This window comes from Rattus norvegicus, chromosome 14 (assembly GCF_036323735.1).
Source record: "Rattus norvegicus strain BN/NHsdMcwi chromosome 14, GRCr8, whole genome shotgun sequence".
Taxonomy (NCBI): Eukaryota; Metazoa; Chordata; class Mammalia; order Rodentia; family Muridae; genus Rattus; species Rattus norvegicus.
Window position 1 is genome coordinate 104,049,599 of NC_086032.1, and position 24,661 is coordinate 104,074,259.

General features: G+C 39.1%; 1 long non-coding RNA gene across 1 annotated transcript in view; it reads right to left on the minus strand.

Moving 5' to 3' along the window:
* Positions 1 to 20,331, minus strand: part of LOC100909672 (uncharacterized) — a 361,625-nt gene extending 341,294 nt beyond the window's left edge. The window contains exons 1-2 of the long non-coding RNA XR_005493507.2: positions 19,649 to 20,331; positions 1,612 to 1,756 (exon numbers count right to left, since the gene is read on the minus strand). This is a non-coding gene — a long non-coding RNA (uncharacterized LOC100909672). The remainder of the gene's footprint in view (positions 1 to 1,611; positions 1,757 to 19,648) is intronic.
* Between the last annotated feature and the right edge of the window lie 4,330 nt (positions 20,332 to 24,661).

Genomic DNA, 24,661 nt, shown 5'->3' on the forward strand with positions numbered 1-24,661 from the left:
GGAATCCTCTCACAGGATTGCTTTAAACAACTGCCCTGTTCCTAAGATGGCGTTCATCACACTCTGTCTTCCTCCAAGAACTCTGAAAAGTTACTTCTCAGTTCCATTGCAGTAAGGCAGGGCCTCACAACTAGATCTAAAGGATCAAAGTAAAGCAGCATGGGCCATTGGATTCGCAGGATTCTCTGCCTTGTCGAGAGCATGTCAGGGGCAGGGACCAGCGGTGTAGTAACAGAAGGCTACACATGAGCACCCATCCCTAAGTCCTCATTGGCTTTCCCTGAAGAATTGTGTAGACCTGCAGTGGACTTTTTATGAACAGGAAGACAGAATCATGTGGTGCTCTTTGTCACTTCAGCATGCCTTAGCCCAAATCTTCTTTAGTGGTCATACAATGACCACAGAGACCTCAGTGCATCCTTGGTTCTACGTCCACAGCATACCTGCTTTGTACTGTGCATGAAGTCATACCATGAAACACTAAACACTAGCAAGCATTGCCTAACATGCCGTTGCCCAGATCTACAAACTCTACGTGTAATGGATTGCAGCCTTTTCACTACACATACAAAGTCTGATGCCAGTAGAAACACAGTGGCTTAATTGTAAGAAACAAATACTTTGAATGTTTGCTGTTGTTGTTGTTCAGAATGTAAGGATCTAACTAATGCATCTGTGTTGTGTTAGAGTATTTGATTTTAAAAACGCAAATTTTTGGAATTGCTGCTTGGAGTTTTGTTAAATAAATTGAAATTAAGATTAGGATAAAATTCCTAACAGTTTCTGTAATGACCCTCAAAATCCTTGTGTAGATTTAGGCAGCCCAGTGTCTTTGGGATTGATGATCATAAAGTCAAAAATCACCGTTTACCATGAAAACCATTGACAATGGTCTAGGCTCTACAATATCAAATAGTCAGGCACGATCTGATTTGTTATGCAAAAATAAACACATCCATGTCATTAGCATTTAAGTTTGCTTGACTCTTAATGGTAAAATCTTATGTATGACAAAACATTGTGTTAATTGTGTGTGCACCTGTGTTTTGTTTCAGTTTATTCTTTTTTATTTCATTGTTCAGAAACAGAATTTTGCTGTGTATCCAATGGTATATTATCAATAAATATTTTATTTACAGGCATATTTTATATATTTTCAATAGTTGGAGACACCGAAAATTTTCTCTGGTTAAAAGGGGTCAGAAGTGGAAAAAGTGTAAGTTGCTCCACCTTAGCCTAATAACACTGTGCCCGTTATTTCATGTTCTGAATAATGCATATTTATTTATGGTTTTTACAATATTACATCACTGCAATACTGTTAGGAGTGCTAGGTTTGGGGAAGATGCAAAGAAGAGGCAAGAACCCATTTACTCGTGAACATTTCCAAGGGAGGACATTTTCATCCTACCTGCAACAATACATCCCACCTCCTTTTTCCTTTCCCCTCTTTTCTCTCTCAGAATTTCATACCTACAAACACGGTCTTTCCTCTACTCAGGAGAAGTGACGCTTTTGACTGGATGATTTACAAGAGGAAAAAGATGCTGTAAAAAATATCGCTGACCAAGTCACAAGCTTATTGTCACTCATCAAAGCACCTATGCTTACCTCCAAATAGGGTCGTGGGTGAGTTGAGCTTCAAATCCTTTATTCACTCATCAGAGACCTGTGCTGTCTGTGTACCCCCAGAACCACTGTGGGTCAAGATTGCAGGAAGATTCAGGAAACAAAAATATTCCAAAGCAGCTTCCCACTGTTGGAGACAAGAAGGAAAAAGAAAGGATATTAGAGCAAAGGCATGACATAATTCTGTAAGTCAGTCTAAAGCACTCACACGTGAATCTCAGCAGACACAACCTTGACCCCAGAAATAAACTGGGCAAATTTTGGAATAGGAAAATGAATCCAGAAAGAGGTTGTGCCCACTCAAATCCACTGTCCCTTGCTGATGCATTGATTTTGCAAGGATGGGCATGGATAACTTATGAATCAAGAAGAGTCTATCTTACAGACATTCCGCATCTGGGTGGAAAGATGATACTGTAGTTGTGCCAATTAGAAGTTAACAGAGAAAGCTCTGCGCTTACATCCCTATAAAGTTTGATGGGCTATCCCACACTACCCTCTTACATGCTTCCTTTAGCTCATCAGGACATAGATGTCCTCAACTATTCCTGTGAGCAGAACACAGTTCCGGGGGGGAGGGGGGGGCAGCGATTGTTGACAGGTGAGCGGGAAAGATCCAGGCAGTAAGTAGTCCCTGAAGCTGCCTAGTATCCAGAACCTCACCTCCACAACAGGTTCTGACCCAATCTGTGTTCTGAGGAAGTGTATATGTGACATCAGGACATACATGAGCACAGGATGTCTGAGCTGACCGAGCTCTGCCTTTAATAGCTATGATCTCAACAAATCAGAGGACAACTCGGAGATGCATGTAGAAGTTTCCTCAGCTAAACGTGGCGACATTGCTCTCTTTATCACAGTGCTCAGAGAATTAAATGAAATAATATGAGAAACATAATAAGCATGTGGTTAGCCACCAAGGTCAGGAACCTTCAAATGGAACTCCAGTGTTGAATTGAACCTACATGTTCAGCTTAAAATGTTTCAAGACTGTCATTAGTCTGTTGTGTCTTTAAAACTAATTCCATGTTCAACAGAGCAGTCCAGCTGTGCATGCACGCCCTGGAAAGACCTAGATATCCATCAGGGCCCTGATTATGCTTAGAAGATGAGCAGGGCGAGGGCTCGGACAGCCTCCCCTTCAGCATTGATGGAAGGATTCAGTGCTTAAGCTGAAATGGAAAATCTTCGTTTCCTTGAAAATACAGGCCTTTAAAGTTCACAGCATGTGTGACTTTAGAATCCAAAAAAAATCATTATTGCTAACAATATAGAAATATAAATGTTTTTATAGGAACATGAAGTCTCTAGTTTATATAGACATAATATAGATTGTGTTTATATTATAATAAATGTACATATTTATAAAATTGTTCAATAAATGGTTAACAGAAAATTTACACAAATGTTACTATGCACAATAAAGTCAAAATATAATAAAGAAGCTATACATTTTCTTTCTTTCTCTGACTGCAACTCTTGTTTCACCTCCCAAGCCCTCTATCACCGAGCTTCACTTCCAGCCCAGGCATGAATACTCTGTTTCTGTGCAATATTCTAAAGGAAACAGAGTATACCATCAGTGAACCCAGAACTTCCTAAGTTTGAAATACTGTCAGAATGAAAGATGGGAAGAGTGAAAAGGGGACTGAAGCTTCCCCACTCCATGTCGCTGGCACATCACTAGAGAACCAATTCTACTGATGCTGTGTCAGAGCCATAAGCTGCAGTACTCTCTCGAACATTCACACACCACAGTCCGGCATGGCTCTCTGGTAATCTTTCACATGGTTGGTATCCAAGAAAGTTTTCAAATACTAAATATAAAATAGACTGTCTCCCTATCTAGTCTTCCTGTTTGCTTCCTGGAATGCATAGCCCTCGTCTCACTGGTGGGCCGGTAATGATAGACAGTACGATTGGAAAATCACTAGCTCAGACACTACATTTCAAATTCCTACTTTTTCACTCATGTCCAGACCTTGCCTCCATCTACAGGCAAATAAATGCTCAGGAGTGGAGTCATGTGTGATTTTTCCAGCTCTACTTATTTGGCTCTAATAAAAAGAATTTTACCACCACCACCGCCCCTGTGTGTGTATGCCTGTGTGTGTGTGTGTGTGTGTGTGTGTGTGTGTCTGTCCATCTGTCTGTTTCAGTGTATCTGTGTGTGCTGTTATCAATCTATCTCTCAGTGTATCTCTATGCATGTGTCTGTGTATGTCTCTAGTGTGTCTGTGTGGTTATCTGTGTGTGTGTGTGTGTGTGTGAGTTGGTTTGTGTGTCTGTGTGTGTGTCCGTGTGTGTGTCCATGTGTGTGTGTGTGTGTCCATGTCCGTGTGTGTGTGTGTGTGTGTGTTATTGTGAGTGTGATGCAAACCGTGTGAGTGCATGCAGAGGGCACATGTTAATGCTGAATATCTTTTTCTATCACTCTCTACCTTATTGCCTTGAGGCAGAATCTCTAACTGAACTGGAAACTTGCCATTTCATCTAGGCTGACAAGCCAGAAAGTGACTGGGATCTACCTGTCACAACTGTCCCCTAATTTGGGGGTTAAGGACACAGACACAGACATGCTTGGGTTTTTATGTGAGTACTGGGGAGTTGAACACAGGTCTTCATCCTTATACACAGAATATTCTTAGCCATTAAGCCTTCTGTCCAGCCCCTCTACTAGAAAGAATTATGTTTTTCATCTTGCTGCTTGCTGCCATGGGTGAAATTCCTGTCCTGCAATGCAAAGTGCTTTAAAGACCACAAATCACAATGCTCTTATTTGATTTGGGTTCCATGTTGCTTATATGCATGTGTCTCTCACCTTACACTGTACTGTGTTTTAGTCATAGACATCACCGCCACCATCTTCATCATTCTACTGATATTCCTCAGAACCACGCCCTATCCTTTGTGCATCTGACAATCATGGTATCTACTGATGAGTCTGGTATATAATATATACACAATATGACTTATTGAAAAAGTAGGCAAATGAATCGATCGATACATTATCCCACTGGCTCATTGAGGTTGGATCTTAATGTTGTTGTTGTTGGTGGTGGTGGTTCTCATCTTCACAGTCAAATTTTAAAAACATCAATTTGCATTTTTCTTAGTTTTGTTAAATGCTAAACGGATGGATACACTAATAAAATCCTTTCCATTTGACATAAATCCCATTTGAAAGAGTTGGCATTCTGTCAACAAATAAAGCAGTCAGCACATGGTAAGTTGTACTAACATCAAACATACCATAGAAATAAAACATTTGCATCCTACCCCAGAAACAAGACAAATGTATTTTTGGTAGCAAGAAACCAATTTTGAAAATAAATATGGCATTCAAGTGTCAAAAAATTCAAAGACTTACTAGTTTTTGTACATTATATATTTCTAAAGTATGTTATTTCAGAGTTCAAGAAGACAACACACCAAAAAAAGGCCTAAACATTGTCATATGGGTACTGTAAACTTTAGAAAAGATGTTTTCAAAGTGTGACACGTAAATATAAGCAGGAATCCAGACCAGAGGTTATCAAAGCCAAACCGCCTCCAGAATGCACTGGGCGGTGACTTTAGGAGAGTCAAGTCTATGGATGTTTAGGCAGTGGACTGTGAGGGACAGCTCTCCACTGGGGGAAGAAGTGTTCAGGAGGGGGAACCACTGACATTTGCATTGAGAATCCAAAAGGATTCTCACTAGAAACATGGGGATGCCAGGATGTCCTTCAGATCCACATTTGTGGCAGGAGAAGAAAGACTAGTAGGAAGCCTACTCAGAGGAAGTGAACCACGTTCATTCTTACCTGCTTACTCACAACAAAAAGGTGATTTTCTTGTGTTCTTTATATCAAAAGAAAAGAAGGAAGAGGAGACAGAGGCCGAGGCCGGTGATGGAAAGATGAACAAAAGGAAATACAGACAACTCCAAAAACCTTTTAAACTCAGCATCACTGGAGGGATTTTGTTTGTCTGTCATAGTAAGGGAACTCACCAGTGTGGTTCCACCCTTTCTTGGGATACAAAAGGGGGAAACGCCCTCATTAGAAAGAAGAGGGATACACTGAGGCCTTCTCTCCTTTTTCTAAAAGATGGAATTATGTTTATTTTATATGCATCGGTGCTTTGCCTGTGTATATGTCCGTGTGAGGGTGTGGAATCCCTCAGAACTGGATTTATAGACAACTGTGAGTTGCTGTGTGGATTCTGGGATTTAAAGCCAGGTCCTCTGGAAGAGCAGCCAGTGATCCTAACCACTGAGCCATCTCTCCAGACCCCAAGGAACTCTTCTTTAACCTTGTGAAGTATCGGTGATTTTTATTGACATCAAAATTGTTTGTCAAATCTTCCAATACCATCAAGCTAAAAAAGCCAATGTGCCATACATACAAAAGATCTTAGTATACTGTCAAGCTAGATTTCTTAAAATGAAACTAAATTTAAGAGGTCAAATGAATTAAAATCTTCAGCTACATAAAAAAAAAAATAGAAAAAGTAAAAGATTTGGAAAATGTGGCCTACAAGTGGGAGCTTAAATGAAAACCCACTTAGAAGCTGTGGTGGTTTGAATATGAATGGTTCCCATAGATTCATGTGTTTGAATGGTTGGCTCCCTTGGCTAAGGAGAGACAATATTAGAAGTTAAGTGTAAAGGAAGTATGTTACTGTGGCACTCGCTTTGAGGTCTCAGAAGCTCAAACCAGGCCTAGTGTGGCTCAGGTTTTTCCTGCTGCCTGTGAATCAAGATGTAGACTCTCAGCTACCTCTCCAACACCGTGTCTGCCTGTGTTGCCATGATGTTTCCTGCCATGACCATAATGGATTAAACCTCGAAGTGTAAGCCTGTTCCAGTGAAATGTTTTCCTTTATAAGAGTTGCTGTAGTCACGGCATCTCTTCACAGCAATAAAATCCTAACGAAGAAAGAAGACTTTGTTAGCTATAAGTCCATACACTGAAAAACCTCATGACAGGGATGTACAAAATAATTCAGTCTTCGGGATTAGAATAGCAGTACAATTTCAATATTCCAGATAATGAATGGTCCCACTTATCTATTAAAGGTATGATCTATAATAGTTTGTTTCATTCCAATCGTATTTAAGATAACACATTATACATCAAATTTCATCCAGGAAAAAGCCTTAAATAATGTGGAAACTCAAAGCCAAGCATGTTAATTGGCTTTGGTGTGTTATGTACATAAGGGAAACTAAGAAAGGGAATTATCAGACTGTATTCAGTGTTTCAAAGATTCTCCAGTCGGATGTGGAAAGAAGCACCTTACGCAGATGTAGATGTAAACTTCAAGCAGAAGAACCATTCCCTATTAATTTCTATTTATGTGAACTATACCTACTAATATTTACAATACTTTAGGTTAAAACTAAGACATTTAAACTCTTATTTCTTTAAAATAACACATCTGTAGCATGTATATATAAATAACATTCTAATGAGTCGTTTTCAAGTTAAACCATTTAATAAAAAAGGAATGTGGCTTTTAGTTTTTGAAATCTCTTCAATGTCATATTTCATAAAGACATTTGTATTCTCATATCTACATTAACATTCAGTCTGTTAAGATGTCACATGTCATGTAGCCTCTGGAAGACTTCAGTGTATTTTTGTTCAAGCTGTGAATGAAAAAAGACAAATGATGTGCGTGGTGTTAGAAAAACAGTTTTGACCATGAAGGTCCCTGAAAGAGTTTCTGAGTTACTCAAGGTCTTCGAATGACATTTGTGAAGGGCTGATCTGGTACAAGAAAAATTATTAACAATTAGAATTATACAAAATTGGGGTGGATCATGTCATGAGACAAGTTAGGGTTCCTGAAGCTATTGAATAAAAGCCCAAATTACCTATCTTGTCAAGAATTTCACATATTGGGAACAGCATATCTAATCCCATCTCCTCTTTAAGCGCCTGCCATAACTCTGCAGCAATGGTAAACTGTCCTGTGGATTCCTATTTTTAAAGTAACTTGCCATTTAAAAATACTGATGTTTTCCACTTAAACACAGTCTGTTGGTTGCTAGGGAGCACAGGGGTGTGTGGTTCAATTTTTCAGACACCCTTGCATTCTCTCTGCAGCATTTCTGAGAGATGATCAAACCTCACAGGTCGGGAACAACCTTGGAGACAAACATCTTGCAGGAGAATCATCTGTCACCGCTCTACGCTTTACAGCCTCCTTGCTTGCACGCATGCTTAGTCTATACCACTTAGAGAGTTTGCCAACTCTAACCATTTTGGGAAACCCTCTCCTTCTGTATGACAGGCTTTCAAATATATAGAGAGGGTGATTTTGTCTAAATTCCTCTTTAATGAATAGGTTATGCTTCTGTGAGATGTGCATGGCTTCACTGGGAGGTTAAGCCGTAATATGTCAAAAGCTCCTCCCAGCAAAGCATCTCAAATGCAAAAGTGGAGTAGTAGCAAAAACTTACAGCCTTTCTCTCCACAAGAATTTTTTTTAAAACTATTCCTTTAAAATACTGTGCTACATTTTAAAGCAACTCTATCAATCACCCAAGTTGCTTTGTACATGAACAATTAATTTACTAGTCTGAAGTTGACTTGTGGAGGTATTTTTTTAATCTATATCAAAATGGAGTTTTCAGGCTGATTTATAGCAGATTAATCAAGATAGAATACAAAGCGATTTTGTGTTTGGTGAAGCTACATTATATGAAATCTGATTCAGTTTACTGAATTGATTAGCAATGAGAAAAATACATATCATAACCTGGAGTCAAAATCTGTTTCGAGCTGACCCATCAGTTACAAATGAACTTCTCCACCCACCTCCCACCCCAATGATAATAGAATGGGCTGATCACCGGGGTCTATGTGCTCAGAACACGTGCACCGTAGCAGAGCGTGCTAACCAGGGCTCCCTTTCCTAGCTGCATAATTCGCACACAATTGAAACTCTGCTCTGCTTCTCTCCTCCAAAAAATAAAAAATAAAATAAAATAAAATAAAATAAAATAAATGCAAGAGGGATGGGTGAATAATTAGGCTCTGTGGTTGACCATGTTTGGAAAGGCATCTCAGGTACTTCCTGCTCTCTGACATGGCAACCTCCACCCCTTTGTTTTCTGTGACAGACTCTCTTTGTTGAGTCTTAGGTACAGAAACGAAATGTGCGATAGCACTTGGCCTACTAGAAAATGTCTTCCATTTTCCCAACTGAGGATGTACTTATACTTATCTGAGACTCCAGAACCAAGAAGAATTGGAAGGACACTTATTTTCGTTTATTGTTTGTTTGTTTATCAGCTTGAAGGGCAAAGTGAGAGAAATACAGACAGCTGCTTTGCCTAAACTTAGTACCCAAGGACTAAGTGAATTCTGCTCTTCCAGGCATCGCTGGAAATAGTATCTATGGTTGTGCCCATAAACCACTAACATCTTTACTCTCTTCCATCGGGTAAAACCTTAATCCCCATCGTCAACTTTTCCACTTACTATAAAAGCTCCCACATTCTCCATCTTCTTTTTCCCCTATTCAACAGGTAAGATTTCCATGAGGCTAAATGCAGAGATCTTAAGAGGGCCATATAATATGTTTGGATAAATGAACATTCCATTTATTCCCGATGATATTTTAAAGACCCTAATCAAGATATAGATCACTCTTGTCACTCTGAAAGGTTGTCCTTGGTCCTACTCAATCACCATTCAACCATGTTTGAGTTTGTTCTCTAACTGCTGGTAATGGCATCGTGAACTTACACTGCTCACTTAACATAATTTCTGAGCTTTGTCAGGTTACTTGCACTGTCACAGTCCTTTTCTTCATAGTTCTGAGTATCGTGCCGCTATGTGAATATCTCCAAATTGGGACCTCAATGTTCAATTGAGTTGAATTTAGTCTGGGTCATTTGTAACCGAAACTGTTACAAATAAGGCTTTTAGTGGGGGTGCCATTTTTTATGTTTTGGGTAAATACTAAGTGTGTGGTATAGCTAGGAAGAGAGTGGGTGTATGTTTATCTTCATAAACAACTCCCAACAGAGAACACAACAGCTTCAGTTCTCCACATCAGAACCAGTTTTTTGGTGTAGAGAATAATCATATATCTACCTTGGATAGCTATGGTTGCTGTTGTGCTGGTTGTTATTTCTTTTACTTATTGTTACTGTTGCTTTGTTTTGCTAAATTAAACTTCTTGCATTTTAATTGTATATATATATATATATATATATATATATATATATATATATATATTTGATACCCATGAATTGGCCAAAGTGGGTTTTATTGTTCCCTCTTAAAATATATTAGATGTCTAGATGTTCTTTGTTCCTCTCATGCTACCACCCCCACCTCCACAACACACAAATGCATATGCTTTCTTAAAGATCATCTTTTTTTACACCTTATATGCTTGAACATTTTATTAGAATTTGTGATCTAAAGAAATTTCAAATAAAACATTCCCCGATAGAAGTAAAATAAGATTCATGCTACAGATAAAATTATAAAGATGGGTCAGCAGTAGAATCTCTCCAAAGCCTGAGCTTTGCAGAAGAGGAAACTGAGACACAGAGTTTAAGAACCCTCTGATTAAAGGAAAGCCATTATGAGTCACAGAGGCAACATTAGTACCTTCTCCTCCTGGAGCCTAACAGTATCAGAATACTACATTGACTTGTAGATCATTCTGAAGCTGAAATTTCATCTCAAGGAGTAAAAGAAGAAATAACCAAAAATAGAGCTCGCACTTACTATGCCAAGGTCCTGGCATAGTAATCACCAGGACACACCTCACCCGGCCAAAAACCGAATAAGCCACATTGCCTTTATATTATTTTCTCCTCCAAAAGCTCTTGATTTATTATGACTTTACATTCAGGTTACTAACAACATCTGCTACTTATGGAGTAATGTTTTCTAGAAAATAGTATTGTCTGAGATATTAATTATTTCCTAGATCAATGTTGTAAGTAGGGCAGGATAGTTTTTCTGTATCTTTATAAAGAGCAACTCATATAACAGGATTGATTTGTGACCAGTCAGGGAGAAAGTTAAGTCTTGCCCATTCAGATGCTCATCACCAGAGCTTTGGGCAAAAGTCTCCAAATATTCAACACCTTTATTTACGTTGTTGTGTTTGGCTTCTGAATTTGTCGACGTGAGCCAGTTTTGGACCATACACCCCACCTCCCGGAGATTTTCCGTGGAATACCACTGGGAAGGAGACATAGCATATATTTCTGGAATCGCTCTGCTACTGATGCTCAGGGCAGCATAGCTGCTTTAAGTCCATTCCCTGGATCTGTAAGGGTGACCTCTCTGTGGCTCCCAGGTGCCGTTATCATAGTAGTGCTATCCAAGCAAGCAAAACAAAATGGATTTTGTATAGATTTATGTCAAAATCGATAAATTTTAAAAGTTGAGAAATCAGTTTTAAAAATTCCTTCAAACACAAATAACCCTCAATTTGCTACAGATCAAAGAGTTTAGCACACTGCAGAAGTATTGAATCGACAGAAAAATGGGAGCAATAAGGAACGTTAAGATCTTTTAAAAGTAAATTCTGACGCACCTTTAGAGTGGGAAGACAAGATTTATTTTTATGTTTCAAAAAACTAGATGGTTTGAAAATTCAATATGCTACATTGTATCATTTTTCTATTATTGTCTTTTCTACACACATTTCCTCTAACATCAAACATTTTTTAAAAGCACCATTTGGGACAGTTTTTAAAAAAAAAAAACAATTACATTTACCTTAGAAAAACATGAATGTCTTTTATCTCAGAAAGTGAAGCCACTTTGTAAAACTTCTGTCAACAGAAGCAAAATGTCTATCATTTCTCTTAGTTAATATATGAGTTTTCGGGGGCTTACCCATGATGGGGCAGATCCTGTACAACGTGTAACACAAAAAGTTGATTCTATAGGGCATGCAAATATTTATATCCCCATTGGCAACGTACCTGGTTCAGCTATGTAGAAATGATGGGTTTCCAGGATACCTAAGCTATCCTCAACAATAAAAGGACTTCAGGGGGAATCACTATCCCTGAACTCAAGCAGTATTACAGAGCAATAGTGATAAAACCTGCATGGTATTGGTACAGAGACAGACAGATAGACCAATGGAATAGAATTGAAGACCCAGAAATGAACCCACACACCTATGGTCACTTGATTTTTGACAAAGGAGCCAAAACCATCCAATGGAAAAAAGATAGCATTTTCAGCAAATGGTGCTGGTTCAACTGGAGGTCAACATGTAGAAGAATGCAGATCGATCCATGCTTATCACCCTGTACAAAGCTTAAGTCCAAGTGGATCAAGGACCTCCACATCAAACCAGACACACTCAAACTAATAGAAGAAAAACTAGGGAAGCATCTGGAATACATGGGCACTGGAAAAAATTTCCTAAACAAAACACCAATGGCTTACGCTCTAAGATCAAGAATCGACAAATGGGATCTCATAAAACTGCAAAGCTTCTGTAAGGCAAAGGACACTGTGGCTAGGACAAAACGGCAACCAACAGATTGGGAAAAGATCTTTACCAATCCTACAACAGATAGAGGCCTTATATCCAAAATATACAAAGAACTCAAGAAGTTAGACCACAGGGAAACAAATAACCCTATTAAAAAATGGGGTTCAGAGCTAAACAAAGAATTCACAGCTGAGGAATGCCGAATGGCTGAGAAACACCTAAAGAAATGTTCAACATCTTTAGTCATAAGGGAAATGCAAATCAAAACAACCCTGAGATTTCACCTCACACCAGTGAGAATGGCTAAGATCAAAAACTCAGGGGACAACAGATGCTGGCGAGGATGTGGAGAAAGAGGAACATTCCTCCATTGTTGGTGGGATTGCAGACTGGTAAAACCATTCTGGAAATCAGTCTGGAGGGTCCTCAGAAAATTGGACATTGAACTGCCTGAGGATCCAGCTATACCTCTCTTGGGCATATACGCAAAAGATGCCCCAACATATAAAAAAGACACGTGCTCCACTATGTTCATTGCAGCCTTATTTATAATAGCCAGAAGCTGGAAAGAACCCAGATGCCCTTCAACAGAGGAATGGATACAGAAAATGTGGTACATCTACACAATGGAATATTACTCAGCTATCAAAAACAACGACTTTATGAAATTCGTAGGCAAATGGTTGGAACTGGAAAATATCATCCTGAATGAGCTAACCCAATCACAGAAAGACATACATGGTATGCACTCATTGATAAGTGGCTATTAGCCCAAATGCTTGAATTACCCTAGATGCCTAGAACAAATGAAACTCAAGACGGATGATCAAAATGTGAATGCTTCACTCCTTCTTTAAAAGGGGAACAAGAATACCCTTGGCAGGGAAGAGAGAGGCAAAGATTAAAACAGAGACTGAAGGAACACCCATTCAGAGCCTGCCCCACATGTGGCCCATACATATACAGCCACCCATATAGACAAGATGGATGAAGCAAAGAAGTGCAGACCGACAGGAGCCAGATGTAGATCGCTCCTGAGAGACACAGCCAGAATACAGCAAATACAGAGGCGAATGCCAGCAGCAAACCACTGAACTGAGAATAGGACCCCCGTTGAAGGAATCAGAGAAAGAACTGGAAGAGCTTGAAGGGGCTCGAGACCCCATATGTACAACAATGTCAAGCAACCAGAGCTTCCAGGGACTAAGCCACTACCTAAAGACTATATACATGGACTGACCCTGGACTCTGACCTCATAGGTAGCAATGAATATCCTAGTAAGAGCACCAGTGGAAGGGGAAGCCCTGGGTCCTGCTAAGACTGAACCCCCAGTGAACTAGACTGGGGGGGGAGGGCGGCAATGGGGGGAGGGTTGGGAGGGGAACACCCATAAGGAAGGGGAGGGGGGAGGGGGATGTTTGCCCGGATACCGGGAAAGGGAATAACACTGGAAATGTATATAAGAAATACTCAAGTTAATAAAAAATAAAATGTAAAAAAAAAAGAAAGAAAGAAACCCCCCCCCAAAAAAAAAGAAATGATGGGTTTCTTTGGAAATACTATTAGTGCCCTGCATGTACTTAAAGGCACAGTTAGAATTTCCCTAATATTTCCAACAGAAAACCTAGCAAAAATCTGGAAAATTAGTAAATATGAACGTAATTGTTAGACCTAAGTGTGTGTGTGCTCATGTGTACACACACACACACACACACACACACACACACACACACACACACAAGATCCTGGTTCAATTTCAGTTTCCAAACGAACAAATAAAAGACTCTTTGGAAAAGTAACATAAATAGAAAACTTTAAAAGACTAGTATATTAGACTGGAGGTTTTAATAAATAAAGATTGAAACCTTGGCATGTATTTTTAACATTTCACATAATTGTATCACCTTTTTGAAAACAGAAAATCTTATCACTTTGTGCACATCTGATTTTCTTCCCCCTCCTCTCCCTATTTGTTTGACTGTTTTTAGATACAGTCTCACTTTGTAGTCTTGGCTGGCTTGCAACTTGCTATATAGACCAGGTTAGCCTAAAACTCACGGAGACTTTCCTGTCTCTGTTTCCCAAGTACTGGGATTGAAGGTGTGAACACCAACACGTGGTTCCTTTATTTATTTCTCTAGTGTGGAGCCAATAAGTAAAATTCATGCATCAGTTTAATCAATAATGTTAAGATCTTGATGCTTATTGACAATTCTTGGGAATTTAAGAATATAACACATATATACGGATGGATTCATGGTCTCTTAACAATGTTTGAGACAAAAGTCATCCTTTCTAAACACCCCAATCTCAGCTTCCAGGAAGGTTAGGCAGGAGAACTCTAAGTTGTATGCCTGTGTGCTCTTCTGCCACAGTGAAAACACACACACACCCGCACACACACACATACACACACACATGCACGCACGCATGCGTGGAGAGAGAGAGATCAAAGGAAAAACTTGGAAGTGTCATGATACATTGAATTGTGCCTAAAAGCGTCCATGTAAGTAACTGACAGGAAGACGGACAGCAGTCATCCTTCCAGGGTAAAGGGTAGAAGCCTCCTGGCTGCTCTCACCTTCATGAGTACCACGGCTTTACCCGTCAGGAACCCAAACCTGTGCCTCTTTTATCATTTGCTACCTAAGTATGCATTCCTGAACACCATGGGTTGTCCTGCGGGGCATTCTGATGTGGGCAGTGTGGAGTCGGCCGCATGCAAATTAGCATTTACTCCTGTCGCACTGAGGCAGCCCACTCACAGTCATCCTGAAGGGGGAACGCACGAGAGAGAGGAGCGGACTCTAAAGACTGTGGAAGAACCATCAGCTCAGTACTGGGAGCAAAACTGTGTGTACGGCTAGCGATGAAAAGCACAGGTTTGTCATCCCACCGTGTGTCTGGGAGGAGAACTGAGGGACGCAACACCCTAAAGGGATGAAAATAAACACCCTTGAGAAGCATCTACAGGTGTTGAGCACATTTTTATGAAGGCTGGCTTAATGAACACATTTTAGTGTTTTATTACATATAAAGGACATTTTGAGTAACAGGGCATGGCTCTGTGTAGGTCTGAGTATAATCTTGGATCCCTTTAGCCATGCTTTCAGTGTACACTACTGAAAGCCAGAGAGATGGTGCAGCCAAGTGGCACACACAGCATTCACCTGAAGCACAATGGAAATGATCCACTCACGGTCTGATGAGCAGAGCTGACCGAATTATCACCCCTTTCTAGACTCACCCCAATCTTCTAATCTGAATAATTATTTCCTCAGCTTCTTTTTTCTTTTTTCTTTTCTTTTCTTTTCTTTTTTCTTTTCTTTTTTTTTTTTTTTGTATGTGCAAAGCAATCAATTCAGGGTGTTAATTGGCATTCAGGAACCAGTCATTGACTATCACTTGATTTTTCAGGTTGGACTAATATGTCGAAATCAATCCCTGTAAACTAGAAAATCTGTTTATGTTCAATTGCTCATTTGTAAGGAGAGATAATGGGTTCGCCATTTCCAAAAGTGCTTTTAATGCTCTCACTATTCGAAAAAAAAAAATTAACCATATAATACAATCCTGGCCTTATTTTCTTAATAGTGTTCTGCCAAAGTAAAGATGTTTAGAGATATTCAATTCATAAAGTAATAGATTTTTAACTTGTTGAAAATGTATACACACACACACACACACACACACACACACACATCTCCATATTTCACATACACACAATGCTAGGATGCTATATAAACAATCTCTTTTTGTTCTACTTTCCCACAAAAGTACTATATGGAGAGAGTAATCAGCTGTAATTATTGCTTTTGAAAACTCAGGCTTTAAAACCCACGAAATACTTTAAAAATAAATGCAGGAAGCTTCGTAAAATACATTTTCTCAATTCAACAAAGAAAAAAAAAATCAAACCAGTTAGGACACTCAAGTGTTATTTGCAGCAATCATGATAAGTCAATTTTGGCTTAAACCATGATTGTCATAAACACTCACAAAACATATTATTTACCAGATGGCAATCTTACTCAAGCAAACACATAAAACTTATGTTTCATTATTATCAAATAAGGATGAACTTGCCACTGGGATAACCTCCAGCAGTTAAACAAACACACTGACACAGAACAAGTGTTATGGCTTCTACCACTGGATAAGTGCACCCAGTAAACTTAATATTTAACATCATCACTACTTATATTGAAGAATTGAAGCCTATATCCTAACGTACATGAAAATCACTCCTTTATATCTGGGGGGTAGACTTGTGTTTTTAGTTTCTTTAAAAAAAACCCTACACTTTAGCATATGAAAAAATAAGAGTAGAAAATTAATGTCTAAGCTAAAATAATTGTTTGAGATTTATATATTTTAAGCTTGTGGGTCCCTGAGTATGTATGTGCACCATGTTCATGAAATACCAGCAGCGGCCAGAAGAGGGCATCAATTCCCCTGGAACTGGAGATATACGTGGTTGGAAACAATCTTGTAAGTGCTGGGAACAGAATCCAGGTCCTCTTCAAGAGCAGTATCTGCTCCTGATTATTGAACTATTTCTCCAGCTGGCTAAAATATCTTTGAAATATTGACTGCCAGTTGAGGTAGAAAGACCACTCAGTGGTTAGAGCACTGGCTGAAGTTCCAGCTGACTCAGGTTCAGTTCCAACCACTTAAGACAGCAGCTCAATACCATCTGTGACTTGAGTCCTAGGGGACCAAAACCTGCCTTCCTCTGGTCTCTAAGAACATTGTATTGTATGCATGTGGTACACATACATACTTGCACATATACGTTCAGGCAAAACACACAGATTTTTCTTTAAAAAAGACATTTTTTTTAAAAAAATTAACTATCAGTTGCTATTGTGAAATATGCAAAACAATCTAAAGCTTGTTGTTGTAAAATTATATTAAATGGGCTGTCTTTCTCCCCCCACTAGATCCCCTCACAGTGCACCAAGGTGTCTGGTAGACATCTTGCCGGAAACACACATCCCAATTCCGTGGCGGCCCAGTGTCTCTAACCACCGCACACTGTCACACTTAAATCGCTACATGAAAGAACACACAACACAATAACCTTTGATCCAATTGATAAGATATAATTGACCATCTAAACATACAAAGCCTTGTACACATCCACCCCTAAGAACATTCATAACAACCTGTAAAGATGCAGCATGGAATCTTAACATCTGCCTCCATGTTGTCCCGTGGCTGGCTACTCTGCTGTCCCCTCTTCTCTCCTCCTCTCCCCTCAAACTTTTCTCCCATCCATCCTTCCTTCTCGTCCAATGACAGGTCTCATTCTATCCTGTACCGGTCGTCACCTGTATTTTACAAATTAAACGGGGACAAGGGTCTGGTGAAGTCACCTGAGTCCTGAGTATGTGACTAAGCAGCCATCCTTGGGGCAGCAGAATTAGCATCAAAATCCAGATAACTCCAGGGCAAACCACAACAAAAAGCTTATTATTGTCTCTATATAACAAATAAATATCAAAATTCTATCATCTATGAATGTACAATATGAGAAGTGTAAGTTAGCTCAATGCTATAGACTAAATAATAGGATAGGATGCTAATGGTCTAGTTACTTGTTTGATGATGTTATTATTGTCCATTTATCATGAGACAGAGTTTTTAAACATCCAGGGTGACCTCAAACTCTGGATCCTCCTGCTTTAGCCTCCCTAGTACTCAGTTTGCCTAGTTCTTGTGTGCTACCATGCCTGGCTTACTAAAGGTCTCTTTGTGACACATCCTGCACTCTGATTTTAGTGTGTGTGTGTGTGTGTGTGTGTGTGTGTGTGTGTGTGTGTGTGCGTGCGCGCGTGAGTGTTTTATTTGAAAGTTTGTGCGTATTTGTATATGTTCTATTTGAAAACTGCCATGTTGTAAGTATAAGTTTTTTTTTAAAGAAAAGATAATAGAAACTAACATATAGTTTCAAAGTTACCTTTTGAGTTGCAAGAACTAATATAAATGAATCTTCTTTTGCCTACTTATTTAGTTCCATGGCCAAGGCCAAAAAATAATCTCAAAATGCTCTGATTAAGGAGCCCATTGTCCAATAACATCAATAGCCCTTAGCTTCCCATAGGTACAAATAAGCTATCTATCTGCTTAGTCTCAGGGACCAGAAATCCAGGTCATGGTCGTTCACGGGGATTCTCCCAGAGAATAAAATGACAAATCCTGTCTGTGTACCATGCCAGATGATGCAGGGACCTAGCTCAAGAACCATGGAATGAAACACCAACATTTGATTCGGCTGAGCAAGACAGGAGGCCTGTACAGGGGGCTGATGGTCTCACTCACCACAGTATCTTCATTGGAAACTTTTCACTTTGGGTTTACCCTTGAGTGAATCTGTGGTCCTGACAGGCATTGGTAAACGATCATCTTTCTCAATACAAACATGTGTAAGAACAACAGAAAGAAAACACGTTTTGGTCTAAGGCAACGTAAATGGATATATTAAATCAGAAAGATAGTTGGGAAAAGACACTGCTCTTCTGCAAGTTGGCCCCAAAGCAAACAATTAAGGGCAAGATTTCCACTAAATAGGCCCCAAACCATAAGCAATCTTGCTCTGATGGGCTACAGGAAGGCACCATGCACAGAACATTGTACCACTGACGGGTGGATTGCCTTCAGATTGCAACTTCATTGAGGGGTGAGTCTCTCTATTACAGTCTGAATTGCACCTAAAACACTGAGTATTTTAAAAAAATATTGGTCTGTGACAGACAAAATGGACTTCTTACACGGGCACCTCAGTATCAAAAAGTGTAGTGGACTCAAGCGAGGTCGTTTCATCACTACCAAGAGGCCAGAGGGAGACAACCTTTGAGAGCTGTTCTTCATGAGGGCTCTCCTAACCTCTCATTCTTGAAATATCAGCAAACAATTTCTCTGACTTCAAACCTGTAATGCCCACTAAGTTTCATTTTTTCTTCATAAGTTCTAGTATCCTCATTTTTGACATCTAGAAAAAAATAAATTATTTGTCCACATGATGTCCAAATATTACTTTCTACATGACCATCTTATGTAGCTAATTAATGTATTTTTGTCTCTTGTGTTTCCACTCAAATTAAATGCTGGTATCAATGGTAGTAAAGTAGATAACAGTTGTTAAAATTTAGCAAGCAATAAAAATTTTTTCATTATTCACTTGTAAACACTAAGTTTGTGCGAATATAAAAAAAATTACACAAAATAGTGTGGATTATCTGACAAAGGAAAGCAGACCCTCCCATGGCTTCACCTAACGCTGCCCTCCAGACACTTTACAGCTCTTATTTTGGAAATGAGGAGGATGGCAAGTAAGGAAGTCATGTTCAGCCTTCAGTGAGCAGCCCATCGCAGAACCATTCTCCTCCCACTATGAGAGAGAGAGAGAGAGAAGCTGCTGATATGAAAACCCTGAAGGATATTCTTTCTAAATGAGCCATCTTCATGCAAATGTGTTCGTATCACCATCCCAAAAGTTGAAACTTAATTCCTCAATAGTGAGGAGTGATAACTCCTTACCAAAGTGAATAAGAAACCACATATGAATCCGGAGAAACAAAAACGGAGCCTCCTTCTAGACAGAAGTAGTTCGGTGAACTGGTGTTTCTCTTGCCAGTGTGACTTGACATTCCACAATACAATGGCAGAGTCTCTCTCCAGCAGGTCATCGAGAATGTCACCTTTGGACAATCGTACCACCAGTTCTCACATACATCTCTCCATGTCCCTTTTTCATAATGTAGTATTTCTTTGGATAATGGAAGCCAGAGAGCCATGACCCACAGGAGCAGGACAGTAAGACAGTGGGTGTCTGAGATGGCCTCGTGGTGACCATTTCTCTGGAGCCTAAGAACTTGCAGCAGCTGGAACAGGCAGCATTAAGAACTGTACACCGGCCATCTTCTGTGTCCCAAGCCCCTCCATGACAGGCACTGATAGTGCATATAATGTCTTAGCAAATCTCAACAGCAGCATCTCTGAAAACAGAATAATACCAGGCTTAGCTCATGCATTTTTCAGAAAATAAAGAGGCAAGATAGCTTCTAGGGGCATATGAACCATTGCAGTCTCTGTTAACTTTTATCATTGAAAACATAACTGCAAATTATTAGTGTTAAAATACTAGGCATGGCCATTGTTTTCTTGGCATGTTTAGTACTAGAAAGATAAGAAAATAATTCCTATTGATTGTGCAACTGGCAAAGGAATATAAAGCTGAGAAAGAGTCACTTGTAATTAAATAGCTCTGTTTCTTCTAATTTTTAGAGCAAATGCAATATTATAACTCTTTACTTTTATTAACTGCCAGAATCAATCTGAGAACCCATTTTCCCAATACCCAGAATGAAAAGGACAGAAGTTTGTTTTCATTAGACACAGAGATGTGGTTTCATATACATGCATGCATTGCAGAGGCATTATTTAAGCCATAGTGCATATAATGAACAAACTGTAATCATATCTTTGTCCCAACTCAATTACAAAGGGAACTCATAACTTAGAGCCTTGCAATAAATATCTATTTCCAATTTGGAGCTGATCATTAAATATGGTTCACTCTGAGAATCTGTTAAATGCAAGAATGTTAAAATTCACTTACATTACATTACTTAGAACATATTGATTCTCATGACTATTAATCCACATAAAAACAAGTGGTTCATCTGCAAAGCAAGAAGCCATTCAGTAAAATTCCACTCAACTCCCAGGAGTCTCTGGTTCTGTTCAAGTCAGAGTTCCAATATTGTCAACCCTGTAAATCTTTCTACTCCCTACTAGCATTTGAAATGAAATTTTCTTCTTCTTCTTCTTCTTCTTCTTCTTCTTCTTCTTCTTCTTCTTCTTCTTCTTCTTCTTCTTCTTCTTCTTCTTCTTCTTCTTCTTCTTGTTCTCCTCCTCCTCCTCCTCTTCCTCCTCCTCCTCTTCCTCCTCCTCCTCCTCCTCTTCCTCCTCTTCCCTCTTCCTCCTCCTCCTCCTCTTCCTCCTCCTCCTCTTCCTCATCTTCCTCCTCCTCTTCCTCTTCCTCCTCCTCCTCCTCCTCCTCTCCCTCCTCCTCTTCCTCTTCCTCTTCCTCCTCCTCCTCCCCTTCCTCCTCCTACTTCCCCTTCCTCTTCCTCCTCCTCCTCTTCTTCCTCTTCTTCTCCACCCATATCTTCCTCTTTTTATCTTTCTCTTTTAATACTACCCTCCTCTTTTCCCCTTCTGTTCCTTCAATTATGGCCTCTTGTAGGACAATAGCACCTAATTCTTTCCATTAGTATCCTAGCTATGAGGCCTTACTCTCAGGAAAGAAATGAAATAAATTATTTTTAGACATATATTCTTAGGGACAAGACTGCAAAAGTTAAAGTCCTCATGAATAATTTCATTTTACTAAACTGTTTAGGCCAATCAGGAATTTCTAGTATAAAATCCAGGCAAGTATATACATATTTGAAAAGCTATGGAATCTTTCTTGCTCAATTTTGGTTTTGTTTATAGGCACAGTCTCATATTACAGTGCAGTTTGGCTTTGAGCTCACTATGTAGCCCAGGCTTGCCTTGAATTCACAGCAATCTTCCTACCTTTAAATTACAGGGATTGTAGGCAGAAGTCACCACAGTCAACTGGACTCTGAAACATGTAATACATTAGTCTCCAAGCACTTCAAGTAAAAACTACTCAAAATGTAGCTTTGTTATTTTGAACAAAAGAGTTATTGTTTGAACATCTACTTATTTGTGAACTGAGATGACAGAGCTATTGAGACTTTTTAACAGTCAACCACAATCTAAATTTTAAAATGGAAAATTACCACAATTTAACCTAACGGATTCAAGGTCTAAGTAGTTATTTTAGAGATTAGCCAGGTTGCGTCAACATGTCAAACAGGAGTTGTGAAAAATTAGGGAATATAGGAGCCTATAGCAACCAGAAGAATAATGCCTCTTTAAAAGAAGTTCACATTAAAACATAGCCTTAAAAAACAACCATACCAATCAAACTCAGTATTTCCAGGGGACCAGGGGCTTCTGAATGCCAAGCTAGGATGCAAAGGTTCCTTCAGCTCTAACACCCTGTGATTCTGTGACTTGCTGCAGTGTGAAGGGGGCTAATTAAAAATATCAACACTGCTCTTACCCAAACTAGAGAAGCTATTGGTAAACTAGACGTAGAAATGACGTAACTTCAACAAGCTCAGCAGGATGTAGCCATAGCCAGACAGAAGCTCATATGGGAGCTAGTGTGATTAGGAAATCAGAAGCAAGAGAGATGACAGGTCAACAGGAGTGGGAAAAGAAAGTCAATAAACTGCCAAATTTCCAGTGTGACAAAGAGTGAGGTTGTGGGACTTTCGGTGCCTCCTCAATTCTAGAAAACAAGGGGGGAAAGATTGACTGCCAAACACACTATATACAACATAGTACAGGTTACATATTACACACCACATAGGATCATTTCTAAGGACAACAGTGAGTTCATCTGAAAGTCTAAAGCCCCAATAGGATTCAGGCTTTTTTTTTCCTTCAGTATTTAAAAGGCATCTTTACAGAATGCATGTGCATCGTGAGCTCTTACACAACAGGGTCACTCCTACACTCTGCACCATTAGCTGGATAAGAGGCAGAAAATCTGAGTTGCACAGGATTACTAACCCCACTGTAGGGATATGGTTAGGTTAAATGCACACTCACAGTGCGTTATGGGCTTGAAGAAATCAATTTTACCCACTTGAGTCAATTGTGGCAATCTTAATATTGACCACATTTACTCAACTGTCTGCTGTATATAGCTCACAGCTTCTCAGGGCTCATTTATAATTGCTATGCATATAACAGCCTTCCTTCAGGAAAACAAAAGTGGTTATATATGCATATAACACCCTTTTCTCAGGAAAAATTCTTTCACTACTTTTCTTCTCTTTAATAGAGCAATGCCAACAGGTCAGAACATTTGCATATATCATATAGATCTTTATCTGAACCTTTAGTGAATATAAAAACAGTAACTATCATAACAGTAACAGTATCATAACAGGGCCTAAAATGTGTGCATTTTTTAGACACAGACAGGTAAATAAGACTGAAAAGCTTACCCCTTTTATTTACTATTTTCTAAGTTTCTCCACAGGGTTGCATCTGGATCTCATTCCATTCCAAAACTTCTATATTATTTTTAAAGACATCTATACCAGAGTTAGCATTACTAATAAAGTGTAGTATACTGTGGGCATATTTTTACCAGTAAGAGACAAGATGTTATTGGGGTACATGGGAAATTTTAAGAGTCAAAGCTCTCTTTTACTTATTAAGGCAAATGTATTTGTTTCTGTGTTCTTACTGTTAAACATGGCTGTTTACAAAATATGAATGTATAGAAAGTATTTATATGTAAATATATGTATCTATATATACAGTTTTGAGCATTATGCCTTCTGAAGAAGAACATGTATCTCTAATGATATCACAGTACTTAGTCACCTTCAAAAGCAATATGATGTATTAAGCCATCTAAACACGTGATTATTAGTATAAAATATCTCTGCCATAAGTAACCTAAAATCATTTTTAAAAGCTTAGTGCTTTCTTCCTGCTGTGAATTATCTATTATGTTTTATGAGATAGAGAGAGACAGATGGAGAGAGAGAGAGAGAGAGAGAGAGAGAGAGAGAGAGAGATTGCTATTTACACCACACTCAAAACAAAATATCTGAAATGAGAAGGGAAATGATGTTGATATTTTCATAGATTTGATAAAGGCGTATTCAGTATGGAGAATACGCCTCTAACCTCCGTGCACACCATGACGCTTAGAGAGCAGTGTGGCTGCCATACATACATACATACTGTGCTGGCCTGTGACAAACTAGGGATCTGTCTGAAGGGATAGTGGCTCCTTCCCTCTTGTGCGTTTCCCAGGTATAACTATTAAGAGATATGTGCTAAAAATTTCAAACTACTCTAAAAAACTGAGAATTTGAATCAATCTCCCAATATCAAACATTTTCAGCTAGTTCAAAAATTATGGAAAAGTAGAGATCATACATTCATGCATTCCTACTTAGAGCTTGTTTTGCCCCTGGGCCACAAATTAACAAGCTACCCAGCCCAAGCTAAACCACAAGTTAATTATCCACCTAGCCCAGGCTAACCTACAGGTTAATCATTCACCTCACTGCTGACTTTCTGACTTATATTCCTGATGGCCACATTCCTGGTAACTAGTCTTCTTTCCATATTTCAGACTTTCTGGCTATACAAATTGATTGTTTCTCTAATTATAGTCCCACCATTTGAATCAAAATCTACTTGTAACCATTGTTTCTGGTTGTGTGACTATGTGCATGCATGGATGTTTTGTGGGCATGTCGGGTGTGTGTGTGTGTGTGTGTGTGTGTGTGTGTGTGTGTGTGTGTGTGAGACAGTTTCAGAAAACTGCATGTGTGCAAGCAAGTTTAAGGTTAACTCCAAGACCACTTACTTTTCTACCATGTGATTTGTTTTGTTTTGTTGAGCCGAATCATTTGGCTGGAAAACATCTGATACATTGTT